At 49.7% G+C, this 23,862-nt stretch overlaps 1 protein-coding gene and 1 long non-coding RNA gene across 3 annotated transcripts in view; one reads left to right on the top strand and one right to left on the bottom strand.

Annotated features, from left to right (window-relative positions):
* MVB12B (multivesicular body subunit 12B) overlaps positions 1 to 23,862 on the bottom strand; it is a 242,513-nt gene that overhangs the window by 8,270 nt on the left and 210,381 nt on the right. The gene's annotated exons all lie outside the window — the stretch shown is intronic.
* LOC118144358 (uncharacterized) overlaps positions 1,476 to 23,862 on the top strand; it is a 29,163-nt gene continuing 6,776 nt past the window's right edge. The window contains exons 1-2 of one of the 2 annotated variants that reach the window (XR_004729120.3): positions 1,476 to 1,566; positions 15,694 to 15,876. This is a non-coding gene — a long non-coding RNA (uncharacterized LOC118144358). Of the gene's footprint in view, positions 1,567 to 1,679; positions 1,724 to 15,693; positions 15,877 to 23,862 lie in introns of those variants that run through there. The other variant, XR_013518880.1, reaches the window with a different exon arrangement.

The following is a 23,862-nucleotide window of genomic DNA, read 5'->3' as shown; positions in this document are numbered from 1 at the left end:
TCACCTGGCCTCCATGTTCTTTTTATAACCTTCTGTCCTTTATATGTGTTTACCCTAATTATATTTTATAATTAAGTAAAAACCAAATCCACGTTATCATCATTATTATTATTTTGAGACAGGGTCTTGCTCCATCATCCATGCTGGAGATCACGGCTTACTGCAGTCTTGACCTCCCAGGCTCCAGAAATGCTCCCACCTCAGCCTCCTGAGTAGCTCGGACTATAAATACAAGCCACCATGCCCAGCTAATTTTTAAATTTTTTGTAGAAATGGAGGTTTGCCACGTTGCCCAGGCTGGTCTTGAACTCCTGGCATCAAGTAATCCTCCCACCTTGGCCTCCAAAAGTGCTAGGATCACAGGCACGGCAACTGCGCTGGCCCCAAATCCACATTATTTTGATGAGAGAATGAGAGGTTGTTGTGGTGCCCAGTGGAGAAGAGACAGGAAAGAGAAGATTAGGAAAGGTGGCAAGGAGGCTGCTGGCATGGTGATGTAGGGGCGATGTAGGAGGGACGATTACAGGGAGCTGTGAGGGCCAGAGCCTCAGTCTCTTCATCTGGAAAATGGAGCTAAGGGCCAGCCATGGCTTAAATTACAACGTTCATATAAAAAATGCAGCCATTTATGGAAGCTCACTCCATGCCCATCACTGCCTTATTTGCTGATAATTCCCCCGCCAACCGCCCCGATTCCTAGGTGAAGACTATTACCTCCATTTCCCAGCTAGGGAAACAGGCTGTGGTCCATTGAAATCCTAGCTCAGCCATATTCAAGCGCTGTAACCCAGTCAGTTGTCCCTGAGCCTGTTTCCCTATCTGTAAAATGAGGATGACAACAGTCCCAACTTCATGGGGCTTTGTGGAGGTCGTAGGATTGTGTACCTGAAGCAGGGTGGGTCGGCATATGTGAGCAGTGTGCCGTCAGTACCAAGGAGCTGAGGCACTGTCCTGGGACCACACTGCCAATAAGTGGCTGAGCCAGGATCCCACCCAGGTTTTCCTGTCCACAGAGCGGGGTTACTGGGGTGGGAGGCGCCCCTGCTTAGTGGGAGCTCTGGGCGGCAGGTGTCTCCTGGTGCATAGTGGGCTGGGCGTGAGGGACCCTGCCCAGAGCTCCTCCCTGGTGTTGCAGCAGAGGCAGGGGGAGGTAAAGGGTCAGGGATGCTGGCCCGTCAGGGGTTTCAGGGCCTCTGTGTCCAGTGTGGGAAGCGGTTTCCCAGCAGCTGCCCCGCTGCTAATGGGCCTCCCTTCGTAGCAATCCGCCGTGATAACAGACAGATTTAATTAAAAAGAACGTGTGTCCTCCTCTGCAGGAAGGCTGCAGCCAGGATTCGGGGCCTGTGATGAAAACTTAGCTCCATAAAGCCTGTGCACAGGCGTGGGTGCTCAGAGCTGCCGAGTTTTCTAAAAGGAGTGCACCCCACCCCCTCCCATATCCTTGTTATTTATCGAGTTAATTTTGTCCTCTCGCCACAGCATGAACCAACTGAGCCCTGACCCTGACTTGCCTCCTGCTCCCAGGCTGTGCCAGGCACAGGATTGCCTCCTGTGGGGACGAGAGAGGTAGGGAATGCCAGCTTTGAACCAGGAAAACCTGGGAGGGGGACCTGTCCCTGACTTTGTGATGTCAGACAAAGCCCTCTCAGAGCTTCTGTTTCTGCATCCAGGAATGGGGCAGAGGCTGATGCCACTTCCTGAGGCTAAGTGAGGCCCAAACGCGGTAAGGGGAAAGGTGCCTAGTGCCTGATGGGCACTTGGAGCGTGCTGGCTGTTGTTACCATCTGGGTGATGACCACTAGCAGTGGGACTGCTGGATGGAACCCAGGGAGCCTTGGCGAGAGGGTGGCTGGAATGGGTGGGGAGGCCCAGGCTGGCACTCAAACTAGTAGACAAGACTTTGAGAATAGAATTAAGGCCAGGCACCTTGGCTCATGCCTGTAATCCGAGCACTTTGGGAGGCCAAACTGGATGGATCACCTGAGGTCAGTAGTTCAAGACCAGCCTGGCCAACATGGTGAAACCCTGTCTCTATTAAAAATACAAAAATTAGCCAGACGTGTTGGCAGGCGCCTATAATCCCAGCTACTCAGGAGACTGAGGCAGGAGAATCGCTTGAACTAGGGAAGTGGAGGTTGCAGTGAACTAAGATCATACCACCCCACTCCAGCCTGGGTGACAGCGAAACTCTGTCTCAAAAAAAAGAAAAGAAAAAGAAAAAAAGGGGAATTAAGAGTGGAGACTTTGGAATCAGAAAGACCTCAGTTCAAATCCTGGTTCCGCCATGTACTGCCTGTGTGGACCGGGCTGAGTGACTTTGCCCCTCTAGGGTTGTTTTCTCATCTGTTGAGTGTGGGTGGTAGTAGAAGCTTCCCTGTTGGGTTGCAGCCCAAGGAATCCATGAACCAGGGCACAACACCTGGCACCACGTGAAAGCTCAAAGGGCATGCAATTGGGTGCTGTGGCTGCTGAGGTTGACTTTTAAGGCTGAGTGAAGGGTTGTGACTTTCTGGCCTGGCCCAGGGCAAAGTTTCCCTGGAGGCCTGAGGCCAGCACCCAGCAGGGCGGAAGCGACCTCCCACATGTTGGCTCCCCAGGTACCCACCGCTGTCAGGCTGGGGATGGGGCAGCCACCTCGTGGCCAGATTGGTGGCCTGATAGCAGGGACTTTGAGACAAAGCTATCGGAGGTGGTGACAGGATCCTGAATGGGCTTCTCTGTGCAGGCACAGAATTGCATTCGCTTGGATTTAATTAAAAAGACTCAAATCTTTCTGATAATCCTCCCAGCAACGGCTAGAGCAGGGCCTGAAGCCAGCTCCCTGGCAACGGCGCATCCTGCTGATAAAGAACTCTTGTTGGGTGGGGGCAGTGGGCCCCCTCGGCTGGCCCAACGTCCGCTGCTATCAGCCCTGCCCATCGCTCAGCAAAAGAGGGACAGGGAGGCCGGAGAGGCAGCTGCTTCCCCCACCCCACCCCACCCCGAGCTCCCAACCCCTGCAGTGTGCGCTGATGTGCTTCTTTGTTCATGGGTGTATGCTCTCTGCCTGGCACCCACACCTCCCCCAGAGCAGCTGCCCACCTCCTGCCAATCACTGTGCCCACCCCGTTCACCTGCACGGAGGCTGGGCCATCCAACTCTGGTGCCTGTGGAACGGGCAGGTCTCTGGCTCTGCTCAGAGTCTGAATCCAATGAAAAGGGCATGGTCTGCAGTGCCACTCCCCCCACCTCCCAGCCTGTGCCTAGGACGCTCCCTCCACCTCACCCCTCATTCCTGGATTTTGACTTGTCCTAAGCCCCAGCCCTAAGTGTTCCTCCCACCCACTCCCTTTTACATATGAATCCCCAGCCCAGGGCTGGGCAGACTGAGGGGATCAAGGGATGGCTGGTGATTAACTGGAGGAATGAATGAATGCAGACAAGCCAGCCTGACTCGGGACAGGGGCTCCTGTTCCACTTTTACCTCACAGCAGGCGAGGAGTCTGGTCCTGGTCCTTGAACTTGGCCCTTCGCTGACCCCCTGTATGAAGGTCTTAAAACCTCCCACCCTCTCAGCCTCCTCCTTGCCACGTCTGACTCCCATCAGGTAAGGGCTGAGCCCTGGTGACAGGAAGGCCAGAGGAAAGGGTGACATTGCCTGGGGAGGGGTGGCTGAAGGGCCCTGGGGTCTGTGTGGCTTGCCCTGGACTCTCCTTTGCAAACCCACAGCTCCCTGGAGCATGGCTGTCTGCCCCTAGTTCTCCCATCTCTACCAGACACTCCCTACCTGCCAGGTCCAGCCACCCATGTGAGAGGAGGGAGGGTGCCCTGCAGTGGGCATAGCCAGAGAACAGTCCAGGAGGGCATGGTTGGTCCCTCTCGGACGTGACCCTACATCGGCACAGGAATCCCTGGGGCGGTTTTGGCATCTGATTCCTCCTGAGACCCCCGTGCCCACCCCTGCTGAATGTGAGGGACAGTGAAGGGAAGATTGAGCAAGGGCAAAGGCCTGGTCTCTGCCAAAGTCTGGCTCCTGAGCTGCCGAAGTCTGGCAGGCCAGTGACTCACCTTGTCTGTGTCTCAGTTTCCCCACCTGCATATTAGAGGCATCTGGCCCAGGGAAGGGCTGGGTTCCATGTCAGCTCATCACCCCTGCCCCACTCGCCAGCCCACTGTGTGTTCACATCCTAGAACTACCTCTACTCAGCACATCTGTCCTCCTTGCCACTGGAGGGTCGATTACCATCACAGCCTAATAGAAGGAAACAGAAGCTCAGGCTTCAGCTCCCCTGGACTGGACAGCAAGGCCCGGGCCGAGTCTCTCCCCTCTGACTTCTTCTCCAGCAACCACCTCAATCTAGAACATATTGCAATAGATTTTAAATCAAATTGCTTAAAATATGTAACTATTCATGTTGCTAGATGTTACTTCTAGACAGATCCAGATGGCCCCTACCTCTAGACAGGACCCAGGTGCACCTTGGAACTGGGAGGCCATGGAAGCCTTGGTAGGAGAGGAGAGGGGACAGAGCCCTGGGGGCACAGCAAGGGCCAGGGATGAGGGGAGGGTGGCTGGTGACAGGCTGCTGGCGGGCCCTGGGATGAGGTGAAGGTGGATTTCTGTTTGGAGCCCTAAGAAGCCGTGGAGATTCTCACCTGAAGATCCTGGCCACCTTGGTGAGGGGAGAGGGCTGGTTCTGAGTGGGGAGGGATGAGGGCAGAGGAGGGGCTGAGGGGAGGATGGGAGGGCCGTGGTGAGATCTCCTTTCCGCATGGCTCAGCTGTGGGGGACATGGCACAGAGGGCAGGCAGCAAGATTCTGCCACAGAGACCAGGGACAGGGAAACTGAGGCACAGGGGGCTCAGCTGCTGCCCCACCCTTTCCATTTGGTTCTCTGTCTCCCACCAAGCTCCAAGGATCCTTCCTCAGTCATATCCAGGGCTCAGTGCCAGGGGCTGCTCTGTTCCAGACCATTTCTACCCTCCCAGCCCGACAGGCTCCCAGGGAAGGCCTCCAGGGCAGGAGCCAGGAGAGAGGACCTCGAGTGGGCTTGAGTGACTGCAAACTACTGCTATAGCTACTGCGTATTATTGCTGTAATTATACCAGATGACCAAGGGAAGGCAGGAGGGGAGGGAGGAGGTAGGGAGGGGTGGGAAGGGTGCTCCTGCACACTGACTGCTCTCCCAGAGCCAGCACAGGCTGGGCATTGCCATGGAGATTCCTGCTTAACTCTCACCACGACCCAGTGATGCAGACACCATCTGATATGGTTTGGCTGTGCCCCACCTACATGTCTTGGGAGGTACCGAGTGGGAGGTGATTGAATCACGGGAGCAGGTCTTTCCTGTGCTTTTCTTGTGATAATGAATAAGTCTCACAAGACCTCAGGGTTTTATAAGGGGAAGTTTCCCTGCACAAGTTCTCTCTTTGCCTGCTGCCATCCATGTAAGACATGACTTGCTCCTCTATGCTTCCCACCATAATTGTGAGGCCTCCCTGGCCATGTGGAACTATTAAAGTCCATTAAACCTCTTTCTTTTGTAAATTGCCTGGTTTCAGGTATGTCTTTATCAGCAGCATGAGAAAGGACTAATACCCCATCCCTATCCCCGCTTCACAGAGGAAGAAACTGAGGTGCAGAGAGGTTGGCGGTTTGCCTGAGGGCACACGGCAGAGGCCAGGCCTTGGACAGGGCCATCCCACTCAGGACACAGGCTCAGCTCTGCTCCACCACATTCCTTTGCCCTTTTGCTCAATCCCCCCTTCACTCTCACCCCATGTTCAGCTGGGGCAGGCACCAGAGCCTCAGGAGGAATAAGATGCCAAACTCACCCCAGGGATACCTGTGCTGGTGTAGGGTCACATCTGAGGGGGACCAGCCATGCCCCGCTGGACTGTTCTCTGGCTGTGCCCACTGCAGGGCACCCTCCCACCTCCCACATGGATGGCTAAGCCTGGGGGCAGGGGATGTGTCTGGTAGAGATGGGAGAACCAGGGGCAAACAGCCATGCTCCAGGGAGCTTCAGGCTTACAAAGAGCCATGTCCAGGATGAGTTATGCAGACCCCAGGGCCCTTCAGCCACCCCTCCTCTGGGGAGGGGAATGTCAAAGGAAATGTCACTCTTTCCTCTCACCTTCCTGTTACTAGGACATCCTAGGCTCAGCCCTCCCCTGCTGGGAATGAGGCGTGGTGAGGAGGATGCTAAGAAGTTGGGAGGTTTTGAGACCCTTCATGTGGAAGCGTCAGGGGAAGGGCAAGGGAGGGAGGCCCGAGTTTAAGGCCTAGGACCAAACCAGGACCCCTCCTCCCCAGATTCCAAGATGAGGCTCCTGGGTGAGCTAAGGCTCTAGATTTGGAAGCCTCCAGCCATGAACTTCTTAGGGAAGCAGGGAGGACGGGCATTATTCTAATGGGTGCAGGACAATTTCTTCTTAATGTGTAAGAATCCTTTGAAAGCCAGCAGGCGCAGGGTATGAGGGTGTGGTCAGGGTAGCACCAGCCTCCCTGGGCATCAGGAACCACCTCTGTAAGAGGGGATGGTTCTAGAGTGTTCCCTCAAGCATCCTGTTCCCAGAACTGACTCGGAGCACCAGCCGCAGCTTTAGAGCCACAGGAGATCAGCCGAGAATAGAGCTGGGAGGGTGATGGGAGTCCAGGCAGGGTGAAGAGTTGATCCGGAGACCCCAGGATTTGGGGTGAAGGGCAGTTGCAGGCTATTTCCAGACCCCCTTGTTTATGGGGGTGTGAGTGTGTCTCTGAAGACACATCCGGGGTTTGTGTCCATGGGTAGGAACGTGTCAGGAGGCAAAGTGAGGAGGGTGCCCCAGACCAAGGAGCTGCCGTGCCACAGTGCGAGGGGCCAGGCCTGTTCCAGGAAGAGTGAGAACCTTAGTTGGGTGGGCATGGGGTTCAAGGGGGATGGGGGAAATATGACTTTGGATCTTCAGACCACAGTGCCAACGGCCACCTCCAGGGAGTTAGCCAGCCTGGGCTGGGGCCTGTCAATGAGTGTTTTTCATAAGCTTCCAGGTGATTCTGCCCTCGTTCAGAATGGACAAGAGAATGGTAGGGAAGGACTCAAGAAGGAGTCTTCAGTGGGGTCATGTTCTGAGCAGACAGTGGCCCCCCCAGCCTCCACAATATCACCAGAAGCACCAGACCCTCAACCTCACTGCCTGTTAACCAGTCCTTAGTCATTCATTCCATAGAGAAGTAATTTTTTTTAAATAATGAAAACAGAAAATACACCCAATATCTTTTTTTGGGGGAGGAGGGGGACAGAATCTTGCTCTGTCACCCAGGCTGGAGTGGGCAGTGGTGCCATCGTGGCTCACTGCAATCTCTGCCTCCTGGGTTCAAACAATTATCCTGCCTCAGCCTTCCAAGCAGCTAGGATTACAGGCATGTGTCACCACGCCCAACTAATTTTTGTATTTTTAGTAGAGATGAGGTTTCACTCTGTTGGCCAGGCTGGTCTTGAACTCCTGACCTCAGGTGATCCACCCACCTCAGCCTCCCCAAAGTGCTAGGATTATAGGGGTGAGCCACCGTGCCTGACCCACGATATCTATTTATTAGGGAAAATTTAGGGAAAAAACAACAAATGGAAGAACATAAAAACCATCCATAATCTTCTCACCTAGGACCAGCACCATTTAAGATATTAATGTATATACTACAGAAATATGCACTTAAATGTATTCAACAAATATTTATTAAGCCCCAACTTGGTATGCAGGAGTGGAATGGAGCAATGGATAAGCTAGGTACAGGTGAGAAATATACACATACACATAGACATGTACATGTATATTTATTTCTATTTTATTTTATTTTTTTTGAGACGGAGTCTCCCTCTATCACCCAGGTTGGAGGGCAGTGGCATGATCTCAGCTCACTGCAACCTCCACCTCCCAGATTCAAGTGATTTTCCTGCCTCAGATGCCGCGTAACTGGGATTACAGGCACCCACCATCATGCCCAGCTAATTTTTGTATGTTTAGTAGAGATGGGGTTTCACCATGTTGGCCAGGCTGGTCCTCTCAAACTCCTGACCTCAGGTGATCTGCCCACCTGGGCCTCCCAAAGTGCTAGGATTATGAGCCACTGCGCCTGGCCTTTTTTTTTTTTTTTTTTTTTTAAGAAAAGATGGTATCATATTATTTGCACCATTTAGTTAACTATTTTTGACAGGTCTCCAATATGAAAATAAATGCACATCTATAGCATAACTTTTTTCTTTTAATATTTTTAAATAAAAAATAATACAAGCACAATATAAAACCTTAAAAACACAAAAAGCTGTATCCCCCACAATCTACTGTTAACACTTTTGGCATGTTTCAGAATTCTTATGAAGATAAATGTTTATATGTATATTTCACAGCTTCAAACATACTATAGCCTGGAGATCTCTCAGGTCAGCACCCAGAGATTCTTCTCCCTCCTTCTTTTCGATACTGTTTAGAACGGGTGTGCAACAATTTAACCATTTCCTTAAATGTTTAGCTTGTAACCAATTCTTTACCTATTTATAAACAGTGCTTCATTGAATTCTCTTGTGCATGTATCTTACTTCTCCATGATACAGGTGGAAATGCTGGGTCAGAGGGTCTGAGTATTTTAAGAGCTGTTCATGTATGACTCCTCTTCCAGGAGGCTGCGCCAATTTACTCCACTGCGAGCAGCGCGTGAGAGTGCCTCGCTTCCCACAAACTCACCAGCACTGGGTGTTAGGCTTTTTTTGAATCTTGATCAGTCTGATAAGCAAGACATGTTATCTTCGTGTATTAATTTGCCTTTCTTTGATTATTTGTCAGGTTAGGGATCTTTTCTTACACACTTTTTTTTTTTTTTTGAGAAAGAGTCTTGTCTGTCACCCAGGCTGTAGTGCAGTGGCATGATCTCAGCTCACTGCAACCTCTGCCTCCCAAGTTCAAGCCATTCTCCTGACTCAGCCTCCCAAGTAGCTGGAACTACAGGCATGTGCCACCACCTCCGGCTAATTATTTTACTTATTTTTTGTTTGTTTGAAACAGAGTTTCACTCTTGTTGCCCAGGCTGGAGCGCAATGACCAATCTCAGCTCACCGAAACCTCTGCCTCCCAGATTCAAGCGATTCTCCTGCCTCGGCCTCCCAAGTAGCTGGGATTACAGGCATGTGCCACCACACCTGGCTAATTTTTTGCATTTTTAATAGAGACGGGGGGTCTCTCCATGTGGGTCAAGCTGGTCTCAAACTTGCTACCTCAGGTGATCTGCCTGCCTCGGCCTCCCAAAGTGCTGAGATTATAGGCATGAGCCACTGTGCCTGACTCAAGTTTTGTATTTTCAGTAGAGACAGGGTTTCACCATGTTGGCCAGGCTGGTCTCGAACTCCTGACCTCAAGTGATCCTCCTGCCTCTGCCTCCCAAATCCTGGGATTATAGGCATGAGCCACCATGCTTGGCCACATATGAATCATTTTTACTTCTTCTTTTATGAACTGCCTCTGTCAAATTAGTACTAAATTTTAGATTTGTAAGAGATATCTATATGTACATATAATCACTTTTTTCTGCCATATTATCTAGTGAATACCTTTCCTCTCCCCAGTTTAGAATTTATCTCTTCTAGTTTACTCATTGTAATACTTTGACATAGCAAATATGTAATAGTTGTATGTAAAAATAATAAAAATGTTATTTAATATTTATAATTTAATAATGTAAACATAGCAATTAAAACTTTTTTCTCGTTTTTGTTTTTGGAGTCATATTTAGAAAGATCTTACCCATGCTCAATATTGTATAAGTATTCACCAATATTTTCTTCTGGTAATTAAAAAAATGTCCTCCTAAAAACTTACATCTTTAATCTATCTGGAATTTCCGCATAAGGTAGGGATTTAACTTTATTTTTTCCCAGTGCTTCCCCTGATGTTTCCACATTATTTATTAAACCTTCTATCATTTCCCTATTGAGTTGAAATCTATTGTTTACTGTACTAAATATCCATTGTCTTTGGGTCTATCTTATTGACACATTTGTCTCTTTCTCTATCAGTATCTTCTTGATTTAATTTCTATAGCTTTATAATATGTTTTGTTATCTTACAGGCAAACTTTCTATTAATCCTGTTCAAAAAATTCCTGGTAATTCTAATACATTTGTATTTTCAGGTGAACTTTAGAATTATTTAGGTTGATAATTAAAATTCCACTGATATTTTGTTTGAACTGGTGTTAAATTTGCACATGACTTTGGAGAAGATTGACATTTTAATAGTAACCAATCTTCTCATACTAGAAAAATACTCAGTTTTAGAAAACTTCTCCCCAGTTATTTAAAAGTTTTTCTATATTTCTCAGTAAAGTTTTTTAGTTTTATTCTTATAGATCCTGTACATTTCTGGTTATGTTTTTTTCTAGGCATTTAGTTCCTTTTTTTTTTTTTTTTTTTTTTTGAGCAGGGTCTTGCTCTGTTGCCCAGGCTGGAGTGCAGTGGTGCGATCATGACTTATTGCAGCCTCAACCTCCTGGGCTCAAGAGATCCTCCTACCTCAACCTCCCAAGTAGCTGAGACCACAGGCATGCACCACCATGTGTGGCTAATTTTTAAAAATTTTTTGTAGAGATAGGGTCTCCCTATGTTGCCCAGGCTGGTCTTGAACTCCTGGGTCAAGCTATCCACCTCAGCCTCCCAAAGTGCTGAGATTACAGGTGCAAGCCACTGTGCCTGGCCCACTTAATACTTTTTAATGGCCTTTATAAATGGGATTTTCTGTATTCTATTTTCTAACTGCTTGCTGTTAAAATGTAGAAAACTTATTTATTTCTGCTTTTCTAACTACTAGCCATTTTGCCAAACCCCTTTTTTAGTCTTAATAATTTCTAATATGATTATTTTGGATTTTACAGGCAAATGACATCTTCATCTGAAAGTAATGATGCTTATTTTTCCAATATTGTACTTCCTAGTAGGTAACGGTGTGTCATGAGTATCTGAGCTGGTGGGTTACAGTCTGTGGTCCTAGAACCAGCAAAACCTCCTGTGTGGCCGAGGACCACCCTCTACACCCAGGGTAGCCATAACCAGCAGAGGACAGCAGCTCCCCGTTAGCCACAGTTTCACTTTCTGTGGTTTCAGTTACCCATGGCCAACTGTGGTCCAAAAATAGTAAATGGAAAATTCCAGAAATAAACAATTCCTTCGTTTTATTTATTTATTTATTTTTTGATGGAGTCTCGCTCTGTTGCCCAGGCTGGAGTGCAGTGGCACAATCTTGGCTCACTGCAACCTCTGTCTCCCAGGTTCAAGCAATTCTCTTGCCTCAGCCTTCTGAGTAGCTGGATTACAGGGGTGCACCACCATGCCAGGCTAATTTTTGTATTTTTGGTAGAGACAGGGTTTCATCATATTGGCCAGGCTGGTCTTGAACTCCTGGTCTGAGGTGATCTGTCTGCCTTGGCCTTCCAAAGTGCTGGGATTACAGGTGTGAGCCACTGTACCTGGCCAAATTCCTGTTTTAAAGTTTGCAATGTTCTGAGTTGCATAATGAAACTTTGTGCCATTCTGCTCTGTTCCCCTGGGGATATGAATTATCTCTTGGTCCAGCAGATTCCCACGGCCTCTGTGACCTGCCTCCGCTACCTGGCCACTAGTCACTTAGCAGCTTTCTCAGTTATCCGTCAGATCAACGTAGTGGTTTCACAATGCTTGTGTTTAAGTCACACTTATTTTACTTAATAATGGCCCCCAAGTGCAAGTGTACTGTGCGTGACTTGTAAATTAAACTTTATCACAAGTATGTATGTACAGGAAAAAAATAGTACAAATAGGATTTGGAACTATCTGAGGTTTCAGGCACCCACTGGGGGGCTTGGACTTTATCCTCCAAGGATAAGGGGGGACTGCCGTACGTAAATGTGTTTGTGTCATGAAGACAAAAGGAGGAGGACAGTGGGTTGGCATCCCCAGGGCAACGCTGTGTCACGCAGGCATCCTCACCAGCAGCTGGATCTGGTTCATATACCTGCCACAATGCTCACTTTTTTTTTTTTTGAGTCAAAGTTTCCCTCTCGTTTCCCAGACTGGATTGCAGTGGTGCAATCTCAGTTCATTGCAGCCTCCTCCTCCTGGGTTCAAGTGATTCTCCTGCCTCAGCTTCACGAATAGCTGGGACAACAAGTGTGCATCGCTATGCCCAGCTAGTTTTTGTAATTTTAGTAGGGATGAAGTTTCACCATGTTGGCCAGACTGGTCTCGAACTCCTGACCTCAAGTGATCCACCTGCCTCAGCCTCCCAAAGTGTTGGGATTACAGGCATGAACCCGGCCAGTGTTCACTCTTAAGTACAAAGTCTGCATAATATTTAAATTGAGAATGGGCATTAAGCAAGATGGATAATATAAACAGATTTTCCTCATCTGAACCTGTATTCCTAGAACGGTATATTATTTAATGTTTTGTTTCTTTTTCTTTAAAGATAGGGTCTCACTCTGTCATCCAGGCTGAAGTGCAATGGCACAGCTCACTACAGCCTTGACTTCCTGGGCTCAATCAATCTTCCCACCTAAGCTTCCCAGGTGCACATCCTTATGCCTGGCTAATTTTTGTATTTTTTGTAAAGACGGGATTTTGCCATGCAGCCCAGGCTGGTCTTGAACTTGTGGACTCAAGCAATCTGCCTGCCTCAGCCTCTCAAAGTGCTGGGATTACAGGCACGAGCCACTGTACCCAACAAATATTTTTAATGTTTTGCTAGTCTCTCTTTGATAGCATTTGATTTTGTGTTTCCTCATCACTGCTTATAGATGAGATTAGTCGTCTGTGTAGTTTATAAAGCTGTCTTTGTTGGGTTATGGGGTTAGATTTGTACTAAACTCACACAATTGTAAGTGAAACCTCTCATCTTTGAAAAAGTATAAATCACATGTACATTATTCTTTGAAAGAACTGATAGAACCCTCTGGGGCTGGTGACATTTTAGGATCATCTTTTAAAAACTTTTGACTATGCGACGTGCCTTCAACATTTTCTCATTGATCGATCACAGGACAAATTGCAACTTCTCTATCATGACATTAAAGGTGCAGCATGATTTACTCTGCTTCAGCTCTTACTATTCTTTACCTCTCTTTTGCTACCCTAGCCACCCCTAGCTTCTGGAAGTTCCTCAACTGTAGAGTGGGAGAGCCACAAGAGCAGGGACCATGTTTGTTTTGTTTGGGATGAAATCTCTGGCACCCTGCAGAAGCTTACCTTTGACAAGTATTCTCTGAGTTTTTGTGGAAGGACATTCACTCTGTTAATATCACTGTATCTTTTAGTTCATGTTGTCAACACATATTCTCTGAGCCCCTCCCCTCCCCTCCCCTCCCCTCCCCTCCCCTTCCCTTCCCTTTCCTTCCCACGGTGCTCAAGGGCATAGAAGATAGGAAAATGAAGGAAATGTATAGGAATGGATGAGTTTGAAGTGTTTATTACCTTTTATTTGAATATCATTTATTTACATTTACATAATTTAAATGTTTAACAAAGTCTGCCTTTAACAACCAGCTCGTAACATTAATTCTTGAAAATTTAACAAGCAGCTCTTGCAAGCTGATACAGACCGATTCCTGCATGCCACTGCTACAATCTCATGATACAGATGCAGTCATCGGGGAGGGGAAGGGAGGTCACCTGGATGGTAAGTGATAGGACTGGGTGTCCTTGAGCAAGCAAAGTTCTGTCCCTGAGCATTAGGTTCCTCATCTGTGAAATGGGGACAATAAAACGTTCCTTCTGGGTGCTGTCGAGGTTTAATAAGCTGATGCTTACAAAGCAACTGGCATATAGTAAATGCTTCATAAGTGGGGACGTGACCACTTGTGTGTTATTTTTACTTTTATCTTTATTTTTTGAGACAGAGTCTCATTGTGTAGCCCAGGCTGCAGTATAGTGGTGCAATCTCAGCTACTGTAATCTCTGCCTCCCGGGATCAAGTGATTCTCCTGCCTCAGCCTCCTGAGTAGCTGGGATTACAGGTGCCCACCACCACACCTGGCTAATTTTTGTATTTTTAGTAGAGACAGGGTTTCACCATGTTGGCCAGGCTGGTCTCGAACTCCTGACCTCAAGTGATCCGACTGCCTCAGCCTCCCAATGTGCTGGGATTACAGGCATGGGCCACTGTGCCTGGCTGTGTTATTGTTTTTTTTAATACTCATAACAAACTTGGATCCTGCCCTCGAGGTATTCATGGTCTAGTGGAAGGAGAGCGCAAAGATAAGACACACACTCATTCGTAGGATTCCAATCCAGGCAGAAAAGGAAGGCTTCCTGGAGGAGGATGCATTGGAATTGGGCCTTTTGGGTTTGGGAGAGGGTGGGTTCACATGGGTGAGGGTGAAGCATTGCTGGCTGTTGGCCCACAACAAGGAGAGGAGGGAGGCAGGGATGCATCTGCTACCAGGACCAGGTGAGAGTGAGAGGAGGCTGGAGCCTATGAGAAGAATGCTGGGCAGAGGCAGTCTGCATTTTCTTCTGAGGGCAGTGGGGAGCCACAGTGGGCTGTTGAGCAGGGTGTAATGGGGTTGGACGGGTCTCTTGGAACATCAGTGTGACTGCAGAGAGAAGGAGGACCAGGAGGGGGCCACAGTCGTGGTGGCAGAGGCTGTTCCAGGGATGTTGGGATGGAAGCCCACCCATCTGGGCTCCTTCAGTGGCCTGCGTAGTGCTGGGGTGTCCCTGACCCCTCCCCTCCTGTACCTAGAGAAGGCGGCAGGTCTCCTCCCCCGATACTCCGGCCCCAGCCCCATAGCTAATCCTGGTGACACCCGGTCCTGAGGCTGGGGCGGGGTGGCTGGGCAGCTGGCCTCAATTAGCTGGGAGCCGGGTCTGGACAGTGTCATTAGGAGAAAACCAGAGCCTGCCCATAAACTCTAATGAATGCATTAATGGAAGGCTTGTGCGCCTCAAAGGGGAAAAAAAAAGCAAGTCTAAATAAAGTTATTAACACAGCCCACCTGTGTTCGGCTCTCGGCCTATATTGTTCAAATAGCCCATTAACTCCTGAAGCATCCAATCTTGAAAGTGAGCCCTGCCTCTCTGAAGCAGACGTTTAACTGCGTTCATATAATTCAATTAGATTCCGCAGTTGTGGTCCAAAGGCATTCTCCCGGCTTTCATCTCAGTAATGGCCTGCAGGCTGGAGCGGAACACGGGGGGTTAAAAAGTGGGGCTCGGAACCTGCCTTTTGGCCTGACTCACTCCATCACCCAGAGGGCCCTCCAAATGAGTTTCCTGGGGCAGTGCCTTTCTCACTGGAGCAAGCACGCTCAAGGATGGGCTTCCGGGCCTGGGACTCTCACTCGGAGCCGTCTCATGCGCTCTCAATCCAGCATGGGGTGGGGTTTGGGGGGGCTCACACCCCTTCTCCTTCTCCATACCCGCTTGTCCAATGGCGCAGCATACCACGGACCCCGACTCCACTCAGCCAACCCCATTAATAAAGAGTTAAGAAAATTCATTAGGAAGTTGGTCTTTTATAGATTCCATGAAAGCCTTCTTCCTACTTCTGTCACTGAGAAAGGATAAAAATCCTTTTATCACTCTACAACTTGTTAATGTCCCGCCCCGGGAGCACTTCATCTGTAATAAACATCTTCACAAAATATGCATCCCCAGGGAGGAGCCGTTAATTTCCTCAAGGCCTCACACATGTAAGGGATTTTATTGCCTGCAGGTGCTTCATGATATTGTGTGAGCTTCTAATAAACGTCCAGTAAACCGCAGGTAGCGCCTCGGAGAGAGATGGGCCCGTGCACCTGTCCACATAGAGCCTCCACGCACCGCGCCTTCACCTTCTGCGGCCCAGCCCTGGCGTGCTCAGCTCCAGAGCCCAGCCTGCCCCTCGGGATGCCCGCAGGTAAGGTCTGACTCTGATGCCTTGACCCACTTACGCAGCCTGGGGGACCTGAAGGAGCCTGGGGGAGCCTGGGGCTTACTGCTGTTTGAGGCTGGAAAATCCCACCCTCAAACCTACACACCTTGGCGGGAATTGCAGACAGAAGTCAAGACGTTCTCTTTTTGTGTTTCTTGGTTTTCTTTTCTTGTTCGTTTTGGGAGAGTGACCCCTTTGACAATCTGCTGTGGAAATGTGATTATCGACAAATTTAACTTCCTATTTTCTTAATAACTGAGATAGAGGGAGAAGGGAACTTGCCTCTCAAGTGAGATTCATTCAAAACGCGCTTTGTGTATCTTAAGGGCAATTTTCGGGAATGTTAAAAATGATTGCTAGGAAAATACACTGTAGCTCAGTCACTAGAAAAAAAAAACGAGAAAGGAGTAATGAAGTTTGCATTTAGTACAAATCTTTCTCCTCTTCGGGATTCTTTCCAATTTCTATCACCAAGTGGACTGTGAGGTGCTGGGGGTCTGCGGGCAGATGTACTTTGTGGCAGGGGAAGTCGTGGATGCCACCAAGGGTTCATCCCTAACCCCGTGAGCTGCAGAGCAAGACTTGGGGTTTGGGGATTCATGGAGGCCTGTGGGGAGGAGGATGGGGGGATGGCCCAGGTCAGAGGCAGGGGACCAACAAAATGGCCTCTCCAGCTCTTTCCAGAATGAGGTGCCTCTGAGAACTAGGGGGTGGGACGGGGTGATCACTTTAAATCAAAGACAGCTTATGCTGTCTTTGGACAGGCAACAACTGGCGTTTCTGGGACACCTTCACGGTGGTGGGTCTCTGAGGGACGTGACCTGAGGCCTGCGTGGTGGCTGGAGCTTCTGTGAGCTTGATTTTCATTCAAGTCTATAAATGCTGGGTGTGCCGGTTCAGCTCACCAGGCCTTGTCTGTAGGTACCCATATCGGCTTGGGACACACACACCCCACTCACGGGGTGGCACAAAGCAACCCAAGCCAGGGAGAGAAGGGAGAAGGCCACTGGATTCAGCCCTCCTGTGGCCCTGTGGCTGGCAGAGACATCTCACTGGGGCCTTGGAAGCTTCTGGGAAGAGGAGATCCCCAAGTGGATTTTGGAAGTGTTGAGGAGGAAGGGCTGACTGGGCCATGTTTACAGGCCCCCTCCTTCTCCAGGCAGGAGCAGGCGGCCGCAGAATCCAACAGGTTCAGAATCCAGGGACTCTAGGGTCGAGTAAAGCCGGACAGCTGAGTCCCGGGGCGTGCACATACCTGGCCTGGGATGACTAAGGATAATACAGCGATACTGTCACTGAAAATACGAGTCCCGCACAGCTCTCGCTGTGGGTCAGGGCCCGGCTCATTAGGACTTTATCTCTGGAATCTTCCTAACTACCCCTTTATAGGTGAAAAAGCTGGGGTTCGAGAAGTGAGACCGTTTGGCCCAGGTCATCCAATGGGGGAAGAGAAGTTCAGGGTGGCCTGGAACAGAGGCAGGGGCTCTACCTGTGTCACTGCATGGCACCCTCTTACCAAAGACTGGAGAAAGGGCATAAGTCCCCATTTTCCAGAAGACAAGCTCAGGCTCCCCTGCAGTAGGAAGAACCTGGCACAGCTGTGACATCTGCCTCCTTCCCTAGACAGGGCTGCACCCCCTCCCCTGCTTCTCTGGGCTGGGAGGGGAGAGGGTCATTCACCCTCTGCCCCGGCCCTGGCTGGCCTGCCTGGCCTGGCCCAACAGAAGCTGCAGGAGGGCCAGGGAGCCTGGAGTGGCTTCAGAGGCACGACGGACATGATGAAAGCCCTGGAGCACGGGACCCAGCCGAAAGGTTAGAGGAAGCAGGATTATTCTGCCCAGGGAGCGGAAGGCCCAGGGGGCAAGGCCCTGGCTAATGGAGAGGACCAGATGCTGACCAGCTGTTCCCTGTCTCCCTGGAGGCCCTGCAGCACCAAAAAGGCTGCTGTTACAGCAGGAGGGAGCTGAGGAGGATAGGAAAAAGAACTGACTGAATGAAGGAGGGTTGCAGCTGAGACGGTGGGAGAACCATCTTCTGAGGAGCTTAAGAAGCAGGATGGCAGCCCCTAACTGCGTTTTGGCCAGGAGGGCGATACCAGCACCTGGGGCAGGATGCATTTTGTGTGCAGCAGGAATGGGGGCACTCCCTGGAGAAGTGGTATTCTCCTCTGCGAACATGATCTGAATTAAGCCCTGTGCCCACCCAGCCCTCCCTGCCTTGTGGAGCATGGGCTGGGCCACCCCAGAACGGCCGTCCATCCATCCTAGGTCTCATAGGAGCCTCTAAGGCCATTTCCCCAAGCTCAGTGCAGGAGGTGAGAGGTCTGGGAAACCCCATGTCTCAGGGCCATGGACCCCAGCTGGCTGGGGAGAGCCAGGCCCACAAGTCCCGACTTTGAGCAGCCAAAGTGCCTAAAAAATTCATCCTCTATCCCCAGTTATCAGAACGCACAGTAGTAAACAGTAAAACAAACATCAAGGAAACCTACAAAGTCCTGATTCTCCCCACAGAGAACAGTTTGGTGCTTAAAAAAAAATCCAACTGAAATTTCTCAGTGTCTGTGTCTGTGTGCTTGTTGGGTGACCCAGCCGGGCACGTCCTCCCCCGGAGCCTCAGCTTCCTTATCATAAAGCAGGGATGGGGTCACTAACCTGGGGGCTTGCAAAGAGAGGAGTCCAGAAGGACTCACGCAGGGCTGGCAGAGCTGGGTGGCTTCCTTCCCTTTGGCAGGCCTCAGACCTCACCAAACCCTCAGTTCACAGATGGGAAAATGGGGGCTCAGAGAGAAGATGGGACGAGTCTATCACACAGCAAGCTGATGGCTGGACAGGTAGTGTTCCCAGCCCAGCACAAAGCACTCTTTTCTTCATGGACTCAATTTTGCTTTTAGGTGGGAAAACTGGGATGTCCCTGTTCGGCCTGCTGGACCCTATTTGGAACCCAATACTAGGGTTGCCAGATAGCATACAGGATGCACCAGGGCAGATGAATTTCATGTGAACCAGGAATACGTTTTTAGTATAAATAAGTCCCATGCAACCTTTGGGGTATACTTATGCTTAAAAAAAGTTATTCCTGGCTGGGCATGGTGGTTACACTACTGTGATCGCAGCACTTTGGGAGGCCGAGGCAGATGGATCACCTGAGGTCAGGAGTTTGAGATCAGCCTGGTCAAAATGGTGAAACCCTATCTCTACTAAAAATGCAAAAATTAGTGGGGTGTGGTGGCAAGTGCCTGTAATCCCAGCTATTTGGGAGGCTGAAGCAGGAGAATCACTTGACTCCAGGAGCCGAGATTCTGCTACTGCACTCCTGCCTGGGCAACAGAGCGAGGCTCCATCTCAAAAAAAAAAAAAAAAAATTATTCCTGGTTCATCGGAAATTCAAATTTAATGGGACATCCTGTATTGCTATTTGCTAAATCTGGCAATCCCCAGGGTCCCAGCAGGGCTGCCCCATCTCCTCACAGGGAGAACCTTCCAGGCCCCTTCTCTGGCAGCAGAAACCCAGGTTAAAGCTACTTGCTCTCAGCTCATGCAGACATCAAAAAGCCATCACCAGCCCTTTTCTGCGGCAAAGAGCAGAAAATGCGTTTCCTTGTGATTTTTTTCTTTCAATATATATTTTTGGAGGGGACTTGGAATGGGGGGTGGAGTTCCTCAGAAGGGGCATTATTTATTAGGGAAATGCGGTGTTTTCAAGTTTCTCTTTGTAGAGAACGTAGCAGTGCCGGTGTAAGCCTCTGTGATCTCCCGTTTCTCTGGGAGGATACGGAAAACAGCTGGCGTTATAAGGGAAGCTTTTCCTTCTGATGCCTCTGGGACCTCATTGCCTCAATTTAAAACTTGTAGGACACTGGTGAATTTTTAAGGGTTAAAATGGAAGGACAGAATAAGACAAAATATCAAAGAAATTTCCTGGAGCGGCCTTGGGAATGTGGTTCCCTGTATCAATAGTATTTCATTTTTCAAATTGTTGAGAGCTTTTTCAAAAATTTATTTCCAAGAAAGTCATGGTATTTACATTTAATGAGATTCAGAAAGGTTTTTCTTGTTCTTTCTTTCTCTTTCCCTCTTTCTTTCTTACGCTAAGACAAAGATTTTGAAGACAAATTGTTTGAACGAAGCAATTGGGAAAAAATATTTGCAGAGTCGAAAAAGATCGACAGAACATGAAGGAAGGAGATGTGAAAAGTGAATAAAATCACATTAGAAAAGGCTTAATATTTTCACATTGGACCTGCCTCAGCCTGCTATTCTAACCCCATTTAGTTTCAAAACGCCATGACTATCAGTGTGCAGATGGGTGGGCTTTTTAAAAAAATGCCATAACTACAACTTCAAATCTGGACCACTTTTTCTCACTTTCCTCAAATGTTTGATGGCTTTTTTGTTCTTTAAACATCTTCCCGGACCAGGAGAAATATTCTTCTGTGGGAAAATAATGTAGTCAACATATTTTTTTTCCAGAATGGTCTTCAAAGGAATTCAGGCTTTGCTTTTAAAATGGTTTGCAAAGGCCAAATCCAAGGCCCAACTGACACCAGAATCAGAGCGGGAGGAGTTTCCCAAGGTTACCAAGTCTGAACCGATGAGGAGAGTCCAAATCACTGAGTGCAGAGTGGGGCTGGAACCGAAGGGGCTAAAATCCTAAACCTGCACCCCATTTCTATCTCCCATCCATCCTCTTCCCTCTCTGAGCACAGACCCAAGATCGAAATCTCAGCCTCCAGCCTGGAGCCGGGAGGTGCGGCTTGATGTCAATTACAGTCCAATTCCAGAGGTGCCATCAAAGAGTTAACTAGGATGTCCCAGTGCGCAAATGTGGGATAATTGGGAAACAAATTCTACAAACATCTTGAAAGGGGCAAAAGACCTTTGATCTTTCTATAGAAAGGGAGACATTACAATGCTGTCTGCCTTCGGGGCCTGCACACATCTCATACCAGGTTAGAGGATGGCATCTTTCTGAGAAATCAGCCGACACCTAGTTCCATCGCACCTTAATTATCCTAACTGGTTTCGCATGGTCAAAGGCATTTTCTCCAAAGATTAGAGGAGAAAGAGGGACTGACAAAATAATTAAATATGCAATTTGCCAAGCGTGGGCAATATGGCTTTGAAATCACCTTTTCAGGAAGTTTTACCGCTTGTTCATTGACATGTATATTGCGGGCTTCAGACTTTTATTTAAGCTCTTTTGATTGCCTTAATGGATTAATACCCGAGTACCATCAGCGAGAGGTAGAGACCCAAGGCTGTTTCTAATTTCAAAAATATTGCGCCGTTTCCTCCAGTGTTATGACAAAAACAAGTATGTAGAATTTGCCTTCTCTCTTAAAGGAACAGGCCGATCCCCTCCAATAACTGTCTGATGTAAGAATCTGCATCTCACACGTGGTGGTGTCTGTTCTAGGAATGTTTCGTGGTGCCAAGGGCCAGGGTGCTGGCAGTGTGGGCAGGCCCGGGCAGGCCTGCTTTGCATGCATCTGGGGCATGGATTGGTTTGGGGTAGCATCGCCGAGATGAGTCCATGTCTCTGGACAGTAGAATGCCTCTCAGTTTAAGGCCCTGGCAGCGTCCAGGGTGTGGAGGAATGGAGGAATGTGTTACTGCCTTGCTTGTAACTCCTGCGGTGGGTAAGAAACGTTCCACAGGGTTGGGGGTTGGGGGAGGCTGCTAGTCGGGATTTGGAGAAGAATCTCCACTCAGACCCTGTTGCATCCAACAGAGGCATCCGGAAACCAGAGTTTGCTGTGGGGGAATAGTTTGCATTCTGTCCTCAGGATGGGGAGAATTAGAGTTCAGAGGAAGGAATCAGTAGCAGTGATTGCGCCATTCCCATCTTTTGGCTAAGCTGAGTGTCTGGTGTCGGGGGGCACTGTCTGGGGCCTCCTCTGAGGACACGAGGGTGGGGTCTCCTGGGGCAGGTTTTTTCTGGTCTGGGACATGTGTGGGTACCCACTGGGCAGAATAGGGATCATCTCAAACGTGCAAAGTGCGTGGGTGCCAGGAGGGGTTAAAGGATGGATGGAAAGAAGACAGAACAGAAAGATGGGGAGACCCAAAAAGAAATACAAAGAGGAGGAAGAGAGACCCAGGGAGAGACTGTCATACCCTCTCACGTGCGCAGACGCGCGCAGAGACAGCAAGATTGCCTTTGAAGGTGGAGGGACAAGGTCTAATTGTCTCAGGGATGTGCACAGCGGCCTGGCTTTTCATCATTCCCAGAACTCTCTAATGAGGCTGTGGCCTCTCCTGGTGGGAACTTTGCTCCCTGAAATCAGCTTTGATAAAGCGGACACACCGTCTGGGACGAGTTACTGGGTTTTCCTCTTTTCCTTTGAACCCTGAGGTGGTTTTTCTCTTTCATGGCAAACAGAGCAGGGACAAAGTCGCTGGCCTCTGTCCTCGGGTGGTACAGGCCAGCCCACCTCCTGGGGCACCCAGGCATGTGGGGCAGGGAGATGGCAGGCCCTGGTGGGGGTGTCACTGGCCCAGGACACTTTGCGGGACTCAACATCCTGACCCACTTGCCAATCACGCAGTTTCTGCGGTCCCCCGGGGGAAGCATCACCTTAAATGTATTTCAGCGAATCGCAGCAGCCAGGAGGTCCCTCACATCACGAGCACATGCAGGCTAACAGCACTGATGACAGGAACTCTGGCTGCCCACAGGCCACTCACTACACACCAGGCTCTGAGCCAAGTATTTGACACATGCTATTCATGGCAGTAGCACCCGTGTGCCCCTTTTCCAGAAGAGCAAACAGAGGCTCCGAGAACTAGGTGACTCACTGCTCAGAGGCAAAATGGGACAGAATCTGTCATCCCTGGGTCCTTCTCTCAACCACTGTCCTTCCTGAAGGTGGGGAGCCTTAGTTGGCCCCCAGAACACAGTGGTTTTCTAGCTGCACCATCCCTCTCTCGTTTCTCTTACCCATGACTGAGTTTTCTGTGCAGTCACAGCCATAACATCAGCAAGACCTCAGGCTCTGAGGTCTCTGGACACCCATCCCTGCTTCCTCCTCTAAGCCCTGGGAGAATGGAGTGTCCAGAGACCTCCCTGAGCCCTGGCTGCCCTGGGGGACCTCTCTGGAAGGAACGGGGGTTTGGAGTCAGCCACTCTGGGGCAGGAGGAGAGGAAAGGGCCTGGCTACCCCAGGAGGATCACCAGCCGGTGGGTCTTGTCTTTGATCTCCGATGATTAAGACAAACACCCTCTCTGGTGCTTCTTCCTGGGCTGGGAGGCCTCCTTCCCAGCTGGCAGACACTGAGCGGCCAAGGGAGAGGCTGCCTGGTCCCAGTCCCGGGGTCCTCACTTGGAAGGTGTCCTGGGGTCAAAGGCAGCTGCAGAACAGCCTGGCCCTGGCCCGCCTCCATCTCTGACTCCAGTTGCCTTCCTCCTGCCCTGATCCCAGCTTCGGCTCTTGAGGCTTTTCCTCCAGTCTCCTCAGCCTCCTCCTGGCTTCGGTCTGTTCACCCCACAGCTGCAGCTGCCCAGGTCAGTCGGCGGGGGTGGCCAGGGTCCCACTCATTGCGGGCCGTTCACCTCTTATCCTTGCAGGCTGGCAGGCTGTGGGGAATGACCTGAAATGTGTTCTAATTTGTGAAAGAGAGAACGCTGGCTGTAAGCCACTGTGTGCCAAGCCCTAGATTGGCACTGGGGAGACAGCAAGAGTGAAAGAGACGGGTCCTGTGTTCATGGAGGGGCTTCTGTTTTTTTTGTTTTTTTTTTTTTTAAGACAGAGTCTCGCTCTGTCCAGGCTGGAGTGTAGTGGTGTAGTCTCAGCTCACTGAAACCTCCGCCTCTCAGACTCAAGTGATTCTTCTGCCTCCGCTTCCTGAGTAGCTGGGACTACAGGCACATGCCAAAATAGTAGAGACGGGATTTCACCATATTGGTCAGGCTGGTATCAAACTTCTGACCTCCAGTGATCCACCCACCTTGGCCTCCGAAAGTCCTGGGATT

Source organism: Callithrix jacchus, chromosome 1, assembly GCF_049354715.1.
Source record: "Callithrix jacchus isolate 240 chromosome 1, calJac240_pri, whole genome shotgun sequence".
Classification (NCBI taxonomy): Eukaryota; Metazoa; Chordata; class Mammalia; order Primates; family Cebidae; genus Callithrix; species Callithrix jacchus.
The sequence above is the reverse complement of the archived record's forward strand: the minus strand, read 5'-3'. Positions and strand labels throughout refer to the sequence as shown.